Source organism: Salmo salar, unplaced genomic scaffold (genome assembly GCF_905237065.1).
Source record: "Salmo salar unplaced genomic scaffold, Ssal_v3.1, whole genome shotgun sequence".
Classification (NCBI taxonomy): domain Eukaryota; kingdom Metazoa; phylum Chordata; class Actinopteri; order Salmoniformes; family Salmonidae; genus Salmo; species Salmo salar.
Window position 1 is genome coordinate 58,475 of NW_025548960.1, and position 14,517 is coordinate 72,991.

A 14,517-nucleotide genomic window follows, 5' to 3' on the forward strand; every position below is an offset into this window, starting at 1 on the left:
CTTGCTACAACATATATAGTCAAAGTGAGTCTGATAAAACAGACATTTAGTCAATTCATCATTAAATGCTTAATACAAGGCAGTGTTGCTGATGAAATAGTGCAAGAGCACACCCTCGTGGACAAAATGCTTACAGCACCTGGTATTCCCAGGCGGTCTCCCATCCAAGTACTAACCAGGCCCGACCCTGCTTAGCTTCCGAGATCAGACGAGATCGGGCGTACCCAGGCTGGTATGGCCGTAAGCGAGAAACAATCTCTTGCTACAACATATATAGTCAAAGTGAGTGTGATAAACAGACATTGCATTTTCACCAATTAGATAAGCAGCTTGAACTTTGTGTCACTGAAAAAGTAGAAGAAATTACAAACACTGTTCCCATCACTTTTTAGCACAGGTAGTTGGATAAAATACAAACTTTATTTCCTTTCATCATTTGAACAGGGCAAAGGAGCACAAAGCACACACAAGCTGCATTCAGCAACAATATTCTTGTTTGTCTTATAAATACAAGGCAGATGCTAATTGAAAACACAAGGAAATTTGATCCTATTAAAAAGGCAGGAAGCTGCATTTAGTCAATTCATCATTAAATGCTTACTACAAGGCAGTGTTGCTGATGAAATAGTGCAGGGGCACACCCTCGTGGACAAAATGCTTACAGCACCTGGTATTCCCAGGCGGTCTCCCATCCAAGTACTAACCAGGCCCGACCCTGCTTAGCTTCCGAGATCAGACGAGATCGGGCGTACCCAGGCTGGTATGGCCGTAAGCGAGAAACAATCTCTTGCTACAACATATATAGTCAAAGTGAGTCTGATAAAACAGACATTTAGTCAATTCATCATTAAATGCTTAATACAAGGCAGTGTTGCTGATGAAATAGTGCAAGAGCACACCCTCGTGGACAAAATGCTTACAGCACCTGGTATTCCCAGGCGGTCTCCCATCCAAGTACTAACCAGGCCCGACCCTGCTTAGCTTCCGAGATCAGACGAGATCGGGCGTACCCAGGCTGGTATGGCCGTGGCGAGAAACAATCTCTTGCTACAACATATATAGTCAAAGTGAGTCTGATAAAACAGACATTTAGTCAATTCATCATTAAATGCTTAATACAAGGCAGTTGTTGCTGACTGAAATAGTGCAAGAGCACACCCTCGTGGACAAAATGCTTACAGCACCTGGTATTCCCAGGCGGTCTCCCATCCAAGTACTAACCAGGCCCGACCCTGCTTAGCTTCCGAGATCAGACGAGATCGGGCGTACCCAGGCTGGTATGGCCGTAAGCGAGAAACAATCTCTTGCTACAACATATATAGTCAAAGTGAGTGTGATAAACAGACATTGCATTTTCACCAATTAGATAAGCAGCTTGAACTTTGTGTCACTGAAAAAGTAGAAGAAATTACAAACACTGTTCCCATCACTTTTTAGCACAGGTAGTTGGATAAAATACAAACTTTATTTCCTTTCATCATTTGAACAGGGCAAAGGAGCACAAAGCACACACAAGCTGCATTCAGCAACAATATTCTTGTTTGTCTTATAAATACAAGGCAGATGCTAATTGAAAACACAAGGAAATTTGATCCTATTAAAAAGGCAGGAAGCTGCATTTAGTCAATTCATCATTAAATGCTTACTACAAGGCAGTGTTGCTGATGAAATAGTGCAGGGGCACACCCTCGTGGACAAAATGCTTACAGCACCTGGTATTCCCAGGCGGTCTCCCATCCAAGTACTAACCAGGCCCGACCCTGCTTAGCTTCCGAGATCAGACGAGATCGGGCGTACCCAGGCTGGTATGGCCGTAGGCGAGAAACAATCTCTTGCTACAACATATATAGTCAAAGTGAGTCTGATAAAACAGACATTTAGTCAATTCATCATTAAATGCTTAATACAAGGCAGTGTTGCTGATGAAATAGTGCAAGAGCACACCCTCGTGGACAAAATGCTTACAGCACCTGGTATTCCCAGGCGGTCTCCCATCCAAGTACTAACCAGGCCCGACCCTGCTTAGCTTCCGAGATCAGACGAGATCGGGCGTACCCAGGCTGGTATGGCCGTAAGCGAGAAACAATCTCTTGCTACAACATATATAGTCAAAGTGAGTCTGATAAAACAGACATTTAGTCAATTCATCATTAAATGCTTAATACAAGGCAGTGTTGCTGATGAAATAGTGCAAGAGCACACCCTCGTGGACAAAATGCTTACAGCACCTGGTATTCCCAGGCGGTCTCCCATCCAAGTACTAACCAGGCCCGACCCTGCTTAGCTTCCGAGATCAGACGAGATCGGGCGTACCCAGGCTGGTATGGCCGTAAGCGAGAAACAATCTCTTGCTACAACATATATAGTCAAAGTGAGTGTGATAAACAGACATTGCATTTTCACCAATTAGATAAGCAGCTTGAACTTTGTGTCACTGAAAAAGTAGAAGAAATTACAAACACTGTTCCCATCACTTTTTAGCACAGGTAGTTGGATAAAATACAAACTTTATTTCCTTTCATCATTTGAACAGGGCAAAGGAGCACAAAGCACACACAAGCTGCATTCAGCAACAATATTCTTGTTTGTCTTATAAATACAAGGCAGATGCTAATTGAAAACACAAGGAAATTTGATCCTATTAAAAAGGCAGGAAGCTGCATTTAGTCAATTCATCATTAAATGCTTACTACAAGGCAGTGTTGCTGATGAAATAGTGCAGGGGCACACCCTCGTGGACAAAATGCTTACAGCACCTGGTATTCCCAGGCGGTCTCCCATCCAAGTACTAACCAGGCCCGACCCTGCTTAGCTTCCGAGATCAGACGAGATCGGGCGTACCCAGGCTGGTATGGCCGTGGCGAGAAACAATCTCTTGCTACAACATATATAGTCAAAGTGAGTCTGATAAAACAGACATTTAGTCAATTCATCATTAAATGCTTAATACAAGGCAGTGTTGCTGATGAAATAGTGCAAGAGCACACCCTCGTGGACAAAATGCTTACAGCACCTGGTATTCCCAGGCGGTCTCCCATCCAAGTACTAACCAGGCCCGACCCTGCTTAGCTTCCGAGATCAGACGAGATCGGGCGTACCCAGGCTGGTATGGCCGTAGGCGAGAAACAATCTCTTGCTACAACATATATAGTCAAAGTGAGTGTGATAAACAGACATTGCATTTTCACCAATTAGATAAGCAGCTTGAACTTTGTGTCACTGAAAAAGTAGAAGAAATTACAAACACTGTTCCCATCACTTTTTAGCACAGGTAGTTGGATAAAATACAAACTTTATTTCCTTTCATCATTTGAACAGGGCAAAGGAGCACAAAGCACACACAAGCTGCATTCAGCAACAATATTCTTGTTTGTCTTATAAATACAAGGCAGATGCTAATTGAAAACACAAGGAAATTTGATCCTATTAAAAAGGCAGGAAGCTGCATTTAGTCAATTCATCATTAAATGCTTACTACAAGGCAGTGTTGCTGATGAAATAGTGCAGGGGCACACCCTCGTGGACAAAATGCTTACAGCACCTGGTATTCCCAGGCGGTCTCCCATCCAAGTACTAACCAGGCCCGACCCTGCTTAGCTTCCGAGATCAGACGAGATCGGGCGTACCCAGGCTGGTATGGCCGTAGCGAGAAACAATCTCTTGCTACAACATATATAGTCAAAGTGAGTCTGATAAAACAGACATTTAGTCAATTCATCATTAAATGCTTAATACAAGGCAGTGTTGCTGATGAAATAGTGCAAGAGCACACCCTCGTGGACAAAATGCTTACAGCACCTGGTATTCCCAGGCGGTCTCCCATCCAAGTACTAACCAGGCCCGACCCTGCTTAGCTTCCGAGATCAGACGAGATCGGGCGTACCCAGGCTGGTATGGCCGTAGGCGAGAAACAATCTCTTGCTACAACATATATAGTCAAAGTGAGTCTGATAAAACAGACATTTAGTCAATTCATCATTAAATGCTTAATACAAGGCAGTGTTGCTGATGAAATAGTGCAAGAGCACACCCTCGTGGACAAAATGCTTACAGCACCTGGTATTCCCAGGCGGTCTCCCATCCAAGTACTAACCAGGCCCGACCCTGCTTAGCTTCCGAGATCAGACGAGATCGGGCGTACCCAGGCTGGTATGGCCGTAGGCGAGAAACAATCTCTTGCTACAACATATATAGTCAAAGTGAGTGTGATAAACAGACATTGCATTTTCACCAATTAGATAAGCAGCTTGAACTTTGTGTCACTGAAAAAGTAGAAGAAATTACAAACACTGTTCCCATCACTTTTTAGCACAGGTAGTTGGATAAAATACAAACTTTATTTCCTTTCATCATTTGAACAGGGCAAAGGAGCACAAAGCACACACAAGCTGCATTCAGCAACAATATTCTTGTTTGTCTTATAAATACAAGGCAGATGCTAATTGAAAACACAAGGAAATTTGATCCTATTAAAAAGGCAGGAAGCTGCATTTAGTCAATTCATCATTAAATGCTTACTACAAGGCAGTGTTGCTGATGAAATAGTGCAGGGGCACACCCTCGTGGACAAAATGCTTACAGCACCTGGTATTCCCAGGCGGTCTCCCATCCAAGTACTAACCAGGCCCGACCCTGCTTAGCTTCCGAGATCAGACGAGATCGGGCGTACCCAGGCTGGTATGGCCGTGAGCGAGAAACAATCTCTTGCTACAACATATATAGTCAAAGTGAGTCTGATAAAACAGACATTTAGTCAATTCATCATTAAATGCTTAATACAAGGCAGTGTTGCTGATGAAATAGTGCAAGAGCACACCCTCGTGGACAAAATGCTTACAGCACCTGGTATTCCCAGGCGGTCTCCCATCCAAGTACTAACCAGGCCCGACCCTGCTTAGCTTCCGAGATCAGACGAGATCGGGCGTACCCAGGCTGGTATGGCCGTGGCGAGAAACAATCTCTTGCTACAACATATATAGTCAAAGTGAGTGTGATAAACAGACATTGCATTTTCACCAATTAGATAAGCAGCTTGAACTTTGTGTCACTGAAAAAGTAGAAGAAATTACAAACACTGTTCCCATCACTTTTTAGCACAGGTAGTTGGATAAAATACAAACTTTATTTCCTTTCATCATTTGAACAGGGCAAAGGAGCACAAAGCACACACAAGCTGCATTCAGCAACAATATTCTTGTTTGTCTTATAAATACAAGGCAGATGCTAATTGAAAACACAAGGAAATTTGATCCTATTAAAAAGGCAGGAAGCTGCATTTAGTCAATTCATCATTAAATGCTTACTACAAGGCAGTGTTGCTGATGAAATAGTGCAGGGGCACACCCTCGTGGACAAAATGCTTACAGCACCTGGTATTCCCAGGCGGTCTCCCATCCAAGTACTAACCAGGCCCGACCCTGCTTAGCTTCCGAGATCAGACGAGATCGGGCGTACCCAGGCTGGTATGGCCGTAGGCGAGAAACAATCTCTTGCTACAACATATATAGTCAAAGTGAGTGTGATAAACAGACATTGCATTTTCACCAATTAGATAAGCAGCTTGAACTTTGTGTCACTGAAAAAGTAGAAGAAATTACAAACACTGTTCCCATCACTTTTTAGCACAGGTAGTTGGATAAAATACAAACTTTATTTCCTTTCATCATTTGAACAGGGCAAAGGAGCACAAAGCACACACAAGCTGCATTCAGCAACAATATTCTTGTTTGTCTTATAAATACAAGGCAGATGCTAATTGAAAACACAAGGAAATTTGATCCTATTAAAAAGGCAGGAAGCTGCATTTAGTCAATTCATCATTAAATGCTTACTACAAGGCAGTGTTGCTGATGAAATAGTGCAGGGGCACACCCTCGTGGACAAAATGCTTACAGCACCTGGTATTCCCAGGCGGTCTCCCATCCAAGTACTAACCAGGCCCGACCCTGCTTAGCTTCCGAGATCAGACGAGATCGGGCGTACCCAGGCTGGTATGGCCGTAGGCGAGAAACAATCTCTTGCTACAACATATATAGTCAAAGTGAGTGTGATAAACAGACATTGCATTTTCACCAATTAGATAAGCAGCTTGAACTTTGTGTCACTGAAAAAGTAGAAGAAATTACAAACACTGTTCCCATCACTTTTTAGCACAGGTAGTTGGATAAAATACAAACTTTATTTCCTTTCATCATTTGAACAGGGCAAAGGAGCACAAAGCACACACAAGCTGCATTCAGCAACAATATTCTTGTTTGTCTTATAAATACAAGGCAGATGCTAATTGAAAACACAAGGAAATTTGATCCTATTAAAAAGGCAGGAAGCTGCATTTAGTCAATTCATCATTAAATGCTTACTACAAGGCAGTGTTGCTGATGAAATAGTGCAGGGGCACACCCTCGTGGACAAAATGCTTACAGCACCTGGTATTCCCAGGCGGTCTCCCATCCAAGTACTAACCAGGCCCGACCCTGCTTAGCTTCCGAGATCAGACGAGATCGGGCGTACCCAGGCTGGTATGGCCGTGGCGAGAAACAATCTCTTGCTACAACATATATAGTCAAAGTGAGTCTGATAAAACAGACATTTAGTCAATTCATCATTAAATGCTTAATACAAGGCAGTGTTGCTGATGAAATAGTGCAAGAGCACACCCTCGTGGACAAAATGCTTACAGCACCTGGTATTCCCAGGCGGTCTCCCATCCAAGTACTAACCAGGCCCGACCCTGCTTAGCTTCCGAGATCAGACGAGATCGGGCGTACCCAGGCTGGTATGGCCGTGGCGAGAAACAATCTCTTGCTACAACATATATAGTCAAAGTGAGTGTGATAAACAGACATTGCATTTTCACCAATTAGATAAGCAGCTTGAACTTTGTGTCACTGAAAAAGTAGAAGAAATTACAAACACTGTTCCCATCACTTTTTAGCACAGGTAGTTGGATAAAATACAAACTTTATTTCCTTTCATCATTTGAACAGGGCAAAGGAGCACAAAGCACACACAAGCTGCATTCAGCAACAATATTCTTGTTTGTCTTATAAATACAAGGCAGATGCTAATTGAAAACACAAGGAAATTTGATCCTATTAAAAAGGCAGGAAGCTGCATTTAGTCAATTCATCATTAAATGCTTACTACAAGGCAGTGTTGCTGATGAAATAGTGCAGGGGCACACCCTCGTGGACAAAATGCTTACAGCACCTGGTATTCCCAGGCGGTCTCCCATCCAAGTACTAACCAGGCCCGACCCTGCTTAGCTTCCGAGATCAGACGAGATCGGGCGTACCCAGGCTGGTATGGCCGTGGCGAGAAACAATCTCTTGCTACAACATATATAGTCAAAGTGAGTCTGATAAAACAGACATTTAGTCAATTCATCATTAAATGCTTAATACAAGGCAGTGTTGCTGATGAAATAGTGCAAGAGCACACCCTCGTGGACAAAATGCTTACAGCACCTGGTATTCCCAGGCGGTCTCCCATCCAAGTACTAACCAGGCCCGACCCTGCTTAGCTTCCGAGATCAGACGAGATCGGGCGTACCCAGGCTGGTATGGCCGTGGCGAGAAACAATCTCTTGCTACAACATATATAGTCAAAGTGAGTCTGATAAAACAGACATTTAGTCAATTCATCATTAAATGCTTAATACAAGGCAGTGTTGCTGATGAAATAGTGCAAGAGCACACCCTCGTGGACAAAATGCTTACAGCACCTGGTATTCCCAGGCGGTCTCCCATCCAAGTACTAACCAGGCCCGACCCTGCTTAGCTTCCGAGATCAGACGAGATCGGGCGTACCCAGGCTGGTATGGCCGTAAGCGAGAAACAATCTCTTGCTACAACATATATAGTCAAAGTGAGTGTGATAAACAGACATTGCATTTTCACCAATTAGATAAGCAGCTTGAACTTTGTGTCACTGAAAAAGTAGAAGAAATTACAAACACTGTTCCCATCACTTTTTAGCACAGGTAGTTGGATAAAATACAAACTTTATTTCCTTTCATCATTTGAACAGGGCAAAGGAGCACAAAGCACACACAAGCTGCATTCAGCAACAATATTCTTGTTTGTCTTATAAATACAAGGCAGATGCTAATTGAAAACACAAGGAAATTTGATCCTATTAAAAAGGCAGGAAGCTGCATTTAGTCAATTCATCATTAAATGCTTACTACAAGGCAGTGTTGCTGATGAAATAGTGCAGGGGCACACCCTCGTGGACAAAATGCTTACAGCACCTGGTATTCCCAGGCGGTCTCCCATCCAAGTACTAACCAGGCCCGACCCTGCTTAGCTTCCGAGATCAGACGAGATCGGGCGTACCCAGGCTGGTATGGCCGTAAGCGAGAAACAATCTCTTGCTACAACATATATAGTCAAAGTGAATCTGATAAAACAGACATTTAGTCAATTCATCATTAAATGCTTAATACAAGGCAGTGTTGCTGATGAAATAGTGCAAGAGCACACCCTCGTGGACAAAATGCTTACAGCACCTGGTATTCCCAGGCGGTCTCCCATCCAAGTACTAACCAGGCCCGACCCTGCTTAGCTTCCGAGATCAGACGAGATCGGGCGTACCCAGGCTGGTATGGCCGTGGCGAGAAACAATCTCTTGCTACAACATATATAGTCAAAGTGAGTGTGATAAACAGACATTGCATTTTCACCAATTAGATAAGCAGCTTGAACTTTGTGTCACTGAAAAAGTAGAAGAAATTACAAACACTGTTCCCATCACTTTTTAGCACAGGTAGTTGGATAAAATACAAACTTTATTTCCTTTCATCATTTGAACAGGGCAAAGGAGCACAAAGCACACACAAGCTGCATTCAGCAACAATATTCTTGTTTGTCTTATAAATACAAGGCAGATGCTAATTGAAAACACAAGGAAATTTGATCCTATTAAAAAGGCAGGAAGCTGCATTTAGTCAATTCATCATTAAATGCTTACTACAAGGCAGTGTTGCTGATGAAATAGTGCAGGGGCACACCCTCGTGGACAAAATGCTTACAGCACCTGGTATTCCCAGGCGGTCTCCCATCCAAGTACTAACCAGGCCCGACCCTGCTTAGCTTCCGAGATCAGACGAGATCGGGCGTACCCAGGCTGGTATGGCCGTGGCGAGAAACAATCTCTTGCTACAACATATATAGTCAAAGTGAGTGTGATAAACAGACATTGCATTTTCACCAATTAGATAAGCAGCTTGAACTTTGTGTCACTGAAAAAGTAGAAGAAATTACAAACACTGTTCCCATCACTTTTTAGCACAGGTAGTTGGATAAAATACAAACTTTATTTCCTTTCATCATTTGAACAGGGCAAAGGAGCACAAAGCACACACAAGCTGCATTCAGCAACAATATTCTTGTTTGTCTTATAAATACAAGGCAGATGCTAATTGAAAACACAAGGAAATTTGATCCTATTAAAAAGGCAGGAAGCTGCATTTAGTCAATTCATCATTAAATGCTTACTACAAGGCAGTGTTGCTGATGAAATAGTGCAGGGGCACACCCTCGTGGACAAAATGCTTACAGCACCTGGTATTCCCAGGCGGTCTCCCATCCAAGTACTAACCAGGCCCGACCCTGCTTAGCTTCCGAGATCAGACGAGATCGGGCGTACCCAGGCTGGTATGGCCGTAGGCGAGAAACAATCTCTTGCTACAACATATATAGTCAAAGTGAGTGTGATAAACAGACATTGCATTTTCACCAATTAGATAAGCAGCTTGAACTTTGTGTCACTGAAAAAGTAGAAGAAATTACAAACACTGTTCCCATCACTTTTTAGCACAGGTAGTTGGATAAAATACAAACTTTATTTCCTTTCATCATTTGAACAGGGCAAAGGAGCACAAAGCACACACAAGCTGCATTCAGCAACAATATTCTTGTTTGTCTTATAAATACAAGGCAGATGCTAATTGAAAACACAAGGAAATTTGATCCTATTAAAAAGGCAGGAAGCTGCATTTAGTCAATTCATCATTAAATGCTTACTACAAGGCAGTGTTGCTGATGAAATAGTGCAGGGGCACACCCTCGTGGACAAAATGCTTACAGCACCTGGTATTCCCAGGCGGTCTCCCATCCAAGTACTAACCAGGCCCGACCCTGCTTAGCTTCCGAGATCAGACGAGATCGGGCGTACCCAGGCTGGTATGGCCGTGGCGAGAAACAATCTCTTGCTACAACATATATAGTCAAAGTGAGTCTGATAAAACAGACATTTAGTCAATTCATCATTAAATGCTTAATACAAGGCAGTGTTGCTGATGAAATAGTGCAAGAGCACACCCTCGTGGACAAAATGCTTACAGCACCTGGTATTCCCAGGCGGTCTCCCATCCAAGTACTAACCAGGCCCGACCCTGCTTAGCTTCCGAGATCAGACGAGATCGGGCGTACCCAGGCTGGTATGGCCGTAGGCGAGAAACAATCTCTTGCTACAACATATATAGTCAAAGTGAGTCTGATAAAACAGACATTTAGTCAATTCATCATTAAATGCTTAATACAAGGCAGTGTTGCTGATGAAATAGTGCAAGAGCACACCCTCGTGGACAAAATGCTTACAGCACCTGGTATTCCCAGGCGGTCTCCCATCCAAGTACTAACCAGGCCCGACCCTGCTTAGCTTCCGAGATCAGACGAGATCGGGCGTACCCAGGCTGGTATGGCCGTAAGCGAGAAACAATCTCTTGCTACAACATATATAGTCAAAGTGAGTGTGATAAACAGACATTGCATTTTCACCAATTAGATAAGCAGCTTGAACTTTGTGTCACTGAAAAAGTAGAAGAAATTACAAACACTGTTCCCATCACTTTTTAGCACAGGTAGTTGGATAAAATACAAACTTTATTTCCTTTCATCATTTGAACAGGGCAAAGGAGCACAAAGCACACACAAGCTGCATTCAGCAACAATATTCTTGTTTGTCTTATAAATACAAGGCAGATGCTAATTGAAAACACAAGGAAATTTGATCCTATTAAAAAGGCAGGAAGCTGCATTTAGTCAATTCATCATTAAATGCTTACTACAAGGCAGTGTTGCTGATGAAATAGTGCAGGGGCACACCCTCGTGGACAAAATGCTTACAGCACCTGGTATTCCCAGGCGGTCTCCCATCCAAGTACTAACCAGGCCCGACCCTGCTTAGCTTCCGAGATCAGACGAGATCGGGCGTACCCAGGCTGGTATGGCCGTAAGCGAGAAACAATCTCTTGCTACAACATATATAGTCAAAGTGAGTCTGATAAAACAGACATTTAGTCAATTCATCATTAAATGCTTAATACAAGGCAGTGTTGCTGATGAAATAGTGCAAGAGCACACCCTCGTGGACAAAATGCTTACAGCACCTGGTATTCCCAGGCGGTCTCCCATCCAAGTACTAACCAGGCCCGACCCTGCTTAGCTTCCGAGATCAGACGAGATCGGGCGTACCCAGGCTGGTATGGCCGTAGGCGAGAAACAATCTCTTGCTACAACATATATAGTCAAAGTGAGTGTGATAAACAGACATTGCATTTTCACCAATTAGATAAGCAGCTTGAACTTTGTGTCACTGAAAAAGTAGAAGAAATTACAAACACTGTTCCCATCACTTTTTAGCACAGGTAGTTGGATAAAATACAAACTTTATTTCCTTTCATCATTTGAACAGGGCAAAGGAGCACAAAGCACACACAAGCTGCATTCAGCAACAATATTCTTGTTTGTCTTATAAATACAAGGCAGATGCTAATTGAAAACACAAGGAAATTTGATCCTATTAAAAAGGCAGGAAGCTGCATTTAGTCAATTCATCATTAAATGCTTACTACAAGGCAGTGTTGCTGATGAAATAGTGCAGGGGCACACCCTCGTGGACAAAATGCTTACAGCACCTGGTATTCCCAGGCGGTCTCCCATCCAAGTACTAACCAGGCCCGACCCTGCTTAGCTTCCGAGATCAGACGAGATCGGGCGTACCCAGGCTGGTATGGCCGTAGGCGAGAAACAATCTCTTGCTACAACATATATAGTCAAAGTGAGTCTGATAAAACAGACATTTAGTCAATTCATCATTAAATGCTTAATACAAGGCAGTGTTGCTGATGAAATAGTGCAAGAGCACACCCTCGTGGACAAAATGCTTACAGCACCTGGTATTCCCAGGCGGTCTCCCATCCAAGTACTAACCAGGCCCGACCCTGCTTAGCTTCCGAGATCAGACGAGATCGGGCGTACCCAGGCTGGTATGGCCGTAGGCGAGAAACAATCTCTTGCTACAACATATATAGTCAAAGTGAGTGTGATAAACAGACATTGCATTTTCACCAATTAGATAAGCAGCTTGAACTTTGTGTCACTGAAAAAGTAGAAGAAATTACAAACACTGTTCCCATCACTTTTTAGCACAGGTAGTTGGATAAAATACAAACTTTATTTCCTTTCATCATTTGAACAGGGCAAAGGAGCACAAAGCACACACAAGCTGCATTCAGCAACAATATTCTTGTTTGTCTTATAAATACAAGGCAGATGCTAATTGAAAACACAAGGAAATTTGATCCTATTAAAAAGGCAGGAAGCTGCATTTAGTCAATTCATCATTAAATGCTTACTACAAGGCAGTGTTGCTGATGAAATAGTGCAGGGGCACACCCTCGTGGACAAAATGCTTACAGCACCTGGTATTCCCAGGCGGTCTCCCATCCAAGTACTAACCAGGCCCGACCCTGCTTAGCTTCCGAGATCAGACGAGATCGGGCGTACCCAGGCTGGTATGGCCGTAAGCGAGAAACAATCTCTTGCTACAACATATATAGTCAAAGTGAGTCTGATAAAACAGACATTTAGTCAATTCATCATTAAATGCTTAATACAAGGCAGTGTTGCTGATGAAATAGTGCAAGAGCACACCCTCGTGGACAAAATGCTTACAGCACCTGGTATTCCCAGGCGGTCTCCCATCCAAGTACTAACCAGGCCCGACCCTGCTTAGCTTCCGAGATCAGACGAGATCGGGCGTACCCAGGCTGGTATGGCCGTGGCGAGAAACAATCTCTTGCTACAACATATATAGTCAAAGTGAGTGTGATAAACAGACATTGCATTTTCACCAATTAGATAAGCAGCTTGAACTTTGTGTCACTGAAAAAGTAGAAGAAATTACAAACACTGTTCCCATCACTTTTTAGCACAGGTAGTTGGATAAAATACAAACTTTATTTCCTTTCATCATTTGAACAGGGCAAAGGAGCACAAAGCACACACAAGCTGCATTCAGCAACAATATTCTTGTTTGTCTTATAAATACAAGGCAGATGCTAATTGAAAACACAAGGAAATTTGATCCTATTAAAAAGGCAGGAAGCTGCATTTAGTCAATTCATCATTAAATGCTTACTACAAGGCAGTGTTGCTGATGAAATAGTGCAGGGGCACACCCTCGTGGACAAAATGCTTACAGCACCTGGTATTCCCAGGCGGTCTCCCATCCAAGTACTAACCAGGCCCGACCCTGCTTAGCTTCCGAGATCAGACGAGATCGGGCGTACCCAGGCTGGTATGGCCGTAGGCGAGAAACAATCTCTTGCTACAACATATATAGTCAAAGTGAGTGTGATAAACAGACATTGCATTTTCACCAATTAGATAAGCAGCTTGAACTTTGTGTCACTGAAAAAGTAGAAGAAATTACAAACACTGTTCCCATCACTTTTTAGCACAGGTAGTTGGATAAAATACAAACTTTATTTCCTTTCATCATTTGAACAGGGCAAAGGAGCACAAAGCACACACAAGCTGCATTCAGCAACAATATTCTTGTTTGTCTTATAAATACAAGGCAGATGCTAATTGAAAACACAAGGAAATTTGATCCTATTAAAAAGGCAGGAAGCTGCATTTAGTCAATTCATCATTAAATGCTTACTACAAGGCAGTGTTGCTGATGAAATAGTGCAGGGGCACACCCTCGTGGACAAAATGCTTACAGCACCTGGTATTCCCAGGCGGTCTCCCATCCAAGTACTAACCAGGCCCGACCCTGCTTAGCTTCCGAGATCAGACGAGATCGGGCGTACCCAGGCTGGTATGGCCGTAAGCGAGAAACAATCTCTTGCTACAACATATATAGTCAAAGTGAGTCTGATAAAACAGACATTTAGTCAATTCATCATTAAATGCTTAATACAAGGCAGTGTTGCTGATGAAATAGTGCAAGAGCACACCCTCGTGGACAAAATGCTTACAGCACCTGGTATTCCCAGGCGGTCTCCCATCCAAGTACTAACCAGGCCCGACCCTGCTTAGCTTCCGAGATCAGACGAGATCGGGCGTACCCAGGCTGGTATGGCCGTGAGCGAGAAACAATCTCTTGCTACAACATATATAGTCAAAGTGAGTCTGATAAAACAGACATTTAGTCAATTCATCATTAAATGCTTAATACAAGGCAGTGTTGCTGATGAAATAGTGCAAGAGCACACCCTCGTGG

General features: G+C 43.2%; 26 non-coding genes and 11 pseudogenes across 26 annotated transcripts; all 37 read right to left on the minus strand.

The window, feature by feature from the left end:
- Nucleotides 1-127: 127 nt before the first annotated feature.
- On the minus strand, nucleotides 128-246 carry LOC123734965 (5S ribosomal RNA). Its single transcript, XR_006765150.1, has one exon. It is a non-coding gene; the product is annotated as a 5S ribosomal RNA (ribosomal RNA).
- Nucleotides 247-655: 409 nt separating this feature from the next.
- LOC123734976 (5S ribosomal RNA) lies at nucleotides 656-774 on the minus strand. Its single transcript, XR_006765161.1, has one exon. It is a non-coding gene; the product is annotated as a 5S ribosomal RNA (ribosomal RNA).
- A 139-nt stretch (nucleotides 775-913) lies between these two features.
- LOC123734484 (uncharacterized) lies at nucleotides 914-1,031 on the minus strand (annotated as a pseudogene).
- A 141-nt stretch (nucleotides 1,032-1,172) lies between these two features.
- LOC123734988 (5S ribosomal RNA) lies at nucleotides 1,173-1,291 on the minus strand. Its single transcript, XR_006765173.1, has one exon. It is a non-coding gene; the product is annotated as a 5S ribosomal RNA (ribosomal RNA).
- A 409-nt stretch (nucleotides 1,292-1,700) lies between these two features.
- On the minus strand, nucleotides 1,701-1,819 carry LOC123734198 (5S ribosomal RNA). The gene has a single exon (XR_006764497.1). It is a non-coding gene; the product is annotated as a 5S ribosomal RNA (ribosomal RNA).
- Nucleotides 1,820-1,958: 139 nt separating this feature from the next.
- On the minus strand, nucleotides 1,959-2,077 carry LOC123734999 (5S ribosomal RNA). Its single transcript, XR_006765184.1, has one exon. It is a non-coding gene; the product is annotated as a 5S ribosomal RNA (ribosomal RNA).
- Nucleotides 2,078-2,216: 139 nt separating this feature from the next.
- On the minus strand, nucleotides 2,217-2,335 carry LOC123735010 (5S ribosomal RNA). The gene has a single exon (XR_006765195.1). It is a non-coding gene; the product is annotated as a 5S ribosomal RNA (ribosomal RNA).
- Nucleotides 2,336-2,744: 409 nt separating this feature from the next.
- LOC123734485 (uncharacterized) lies at nucleotides 2,745-2,862 on the minus strand (annotated as a pseudogene).
- Nucleotides 2,863-3,001: 139 nt separating this feature from the next.
- Nucleotides 3,002-3,120, minus strand: LOC123734199 (5S ribosomal RNA). The gene has a single exon (XR_006764498.1). It is a non-coding gene; the product is annotated as a 5S ribosomal RNA (ribosomal RNA).
- Nucleotides 3,121-3,529: 409 nt separating this feature from the next.
- Nucleotides 3,530-3,647, minus strand: LOC123734407 (5S ribosomal RNA). Its single transcript, XR_006764706.1, has one exon. It is a non-coding gene; the product is annotated as a 5S ribosomal RNA (ribosomal RNA).
- Nucleotides 3,648-3,786: 139 nt separating this feature from the next.
- LOC123734200 (5S ribosomal RNA) lies at nucleotides 3,787-3,905 on the minus strand. The gene has a single exon (XR_006764499.1). It is a non-coding gene; the product is annotated as a 5S ribosomal RNA (ribosomal RNA).
- Nucleotides 3,906-4,044: 139 nt separating this feature from the next.
- LOC123734202 (5S ribosomal RNA) lies at nucleotides 4,045-4,163 on the minus strand. The gene has a single exon (XR_006764501.1). It is a non-coding gene; the product is annotated as a 5S ribosomal RNA (ribosomal RNA).
- A 409-nt stretch (nucleotides 4,164-4,572) lies between these two features.
- LOC123734222 (5S ribosomal RNA) lies at nucleotides 4,573-4,691 on the minus strand. The gene has a single exon (XR_006764521.1). It is a non-coding gene; the product is annotated as a 5S ribosomal RNA (ribosomal RNA).
- Nucleotides 4,692-4,830: 139 nt separating this feature from the next.
- LOC123734486 (uncharacterized) lies at nucleotides 4,831-4,948 on the minus strand (annotated as a pseudogene).
- Nucleotides 4,949-5,357: 409 nt separating this feature from the next.
- LOC123734203 (5S ribosomal RNA) lies at nucleotides 5,358-5,476 on the minus strand. Its single transcript, XR_006764502.1, has one exon. It is a non-coding gene; the product is annotated as a 5S ribosomal RNA (ribosomal RNA).
- A 409-nt stretch (nucleotides 5,477-5,885) lies between these two features.
- LOC123734204 (5S ribosomal RNA) lies at nucleotides 5,886-6,004 on the minus strand. Its single transcript, XR_006764503.1, has one exon. It is a non-coding gene; the product is annotated as a 5S ribosomal RNA (ribosomal RNA).
- A 409-nt stretch (nucleotides 6,005-6,413) lies between these two features.
- Nucleotides 6,414-6,531, minus strand: LOC123734487 (uncharacterized; annotated as a pseudogene).
- Nucleotides 6,532-6,670: 139 nt separating this feature from the next.
- Nucleotides 6,671-6,788, minus strand: LOC123734488 (uncharacterized; annotated as a pseudogene).
- Nucleotides 6,789-7,197: 409 nt separating this feature from the next.
- Nucleotides 7,198-7,315, minus strand: LOC123734489 (uncharacterized; annotated as a pseudogene).
- A 139-nt stretch (nucleotides 7,316-7,454) lies between these two features.
- LOC123734491 (uncharacterized) lies at nucleotides 7,455-7,572 on the minus strand (annotated as a pseudogene).
- A 139-nt stretch (nucleotides 7,573-7,711) lies between these two features.
- Nucleotides 7,712-7,830, minus strand: LOC123735021 (5S ribosomal RNA). Its single transcript, XR_006765206.1, has one exon. It is a non-coding gene; the product is annotated as a 5S ribosomal RNA (ribosomal RNA).
- Nucleotides 7,831-8,239: 409 nt separating this feature from the next.
- On the minus strand, nucleotides 8,240-8,358 carry LOC123735032 (5S ribosomal RNA). The gene has a single exon (XR_006765217.1). It is a non-coding gene; the product is annotated as a 5S ribosomal RNA (ribosomal RNA).
- A 139-nt stretch (nucleotides 8,359-8,497) lies between these two features.
- LOC123734492 (uncharacterized) lies at nucleotides 8,498-8,615 on the minus strand (annotated as a pseudogene).
- Nucleotides 8,616-9,024: 409 nt separating this feature from the next.
- On the minus strand, nucleotides 9,025-9,142 carry LOC123734493 (uncharacterized; annotated as a pseudogene).
- A 409-nt stretch (nucleotides 9,143-9,551) lies between these two features.
- On the minus strand, nucleotides 9,552-9,670 carry LOC123734205 (5S ribosomal RNA). The gene has a single exon (XR_006764504.1). It is a non-coding gene; the product is annotated as a 5S ribosomal RNA (ribosomal RNA).
- Nucleotides 9,671-10,079: 409 nt separating this feature from the next.
- On the minus strand, nucleotides 10,080-10,197 carry LOC123734494 (uncharacterized; annotated as a pseudogene).
- Nucleotides 10,198-10,336: 139 nt separating this feature from the next.
- On the minus strand, nucleotides 10,337-10,455 carry LOC123734206 (5S ribosomal RNA). The gene has a single exon (XR_006764505.1). It is a non-coding gene; the product is annotated as a 5S ribosomal RNA (ribosomal RNA).
- Nucleotides 10,456-10,594: 139 nt separating this feature from the next.
- Nucleotides 10,595-10,713, minus strand: LOC123734156 (5S ribosomal RNA). Its single transcript, XR_006764456.1, has one exon. It is a non-coding gene; the product is annotated as a 5S ribosomal RNA (ribosomal RNA).
- Nucleotides 10,714-11,122: 409 nt separating this feature from the next.
- Nucleotides 11,123-11,241, minus strand: LOC123734167 (5S ribosomal RNA). Its single transcript, XR_006764467.1, has one exon. It is a non-coding gene; the product is annotated as a 5S ribosomal RNA (ribosomal RNA).
- A 139-nt stretch (nucleotides 11,242-11,380) lies between these two features.
- LOC123734208 (5S ribosomal RNA) lies at nucleotides 11,381-11,499 on the minus strand. The gene has a single exon (XR_006764507.1). It is a non-coding gene; the product is annotated as a 5S ribosomal RNA (ribosomal RNA).
- Nucleotides 11,500-11,908: 409 nt separating this feature from the next.
- Nucleotides 11,909-12,027, minus strand: LOC123734209 (5S ribosomal RNA). The gene has a single exon (XR_006764508.1). It is a non-coding gene; the product is annotated as a 5S ribosomal RNA (ribosomal RNA).
- A 139-nt stretch (nucleotides 12,028-12,166) lies between these two features.
- Nucleotides 12,167-12,285, minus strand: LOC123734210 (5S ribosomal RNA). Its single transcript, XR_006764509.1, has one exon. It is a non-coding gene; the product is annotated as a 5S ribosomal RNA (ribosomal RNA).
- Nucleotides 12,286-12,694: 409 nt separating this feature from the next.
- On the minus strand, nucleotides 12,695-12,813 carry LOC123734178 (5S ribosomal RNA). The gene has a single exon (XR_006764478.1). It is a non-coding gene; the product is annotated as a 5S ribosomal RNA (ribosomal RNA).
- Nucleotides 12,814-12,952: 139 nt separating this feature from the next.
- On the minus strand, nucleotides 12,953-13,070 carry LOC123734495 (uncharacterized; annotated as a pseudogene).
- Nucleotides 13,071-13,479: 409 nt separating this feature from the next.
- Nucleotides 13,480-13,598, minus strand: LOC123734211 (5S ribosomal RNA). Its single transcript, XR_006764510.1, has one exon. It is a non-coding gene; the product is annotated as a 5S ribosomal RNA (ribosomal RNA).
- A 409-nt stretch (nucleotides 13,599-14,007) lies between these two features.
- LOC123734189 (5S ribosomal RNA) lies at nucleotides 14,008-14,126 on the minus strand. Its single transcript, XR_006764489.1, has one exon. It is a non-coding gene; the product is annotated as a 5S ribosomal RNA (ribosomal RNA).
- A 139-nt stretch (nucleotides 14,127-14,265) lies between these two features.
- Nucleotides 14,266-14,384, minus strand: LOC123734223 (5S ribosomal RNA). The gene has a single exon (XR_006764522.1). It is a non-coding gene; the product is annotated as a 5S ribosomal RNA (ribosomal RNA).
- Between the last annotated feature and the right edge of the window lie 133 nt (nucleotides 14,385-14,517).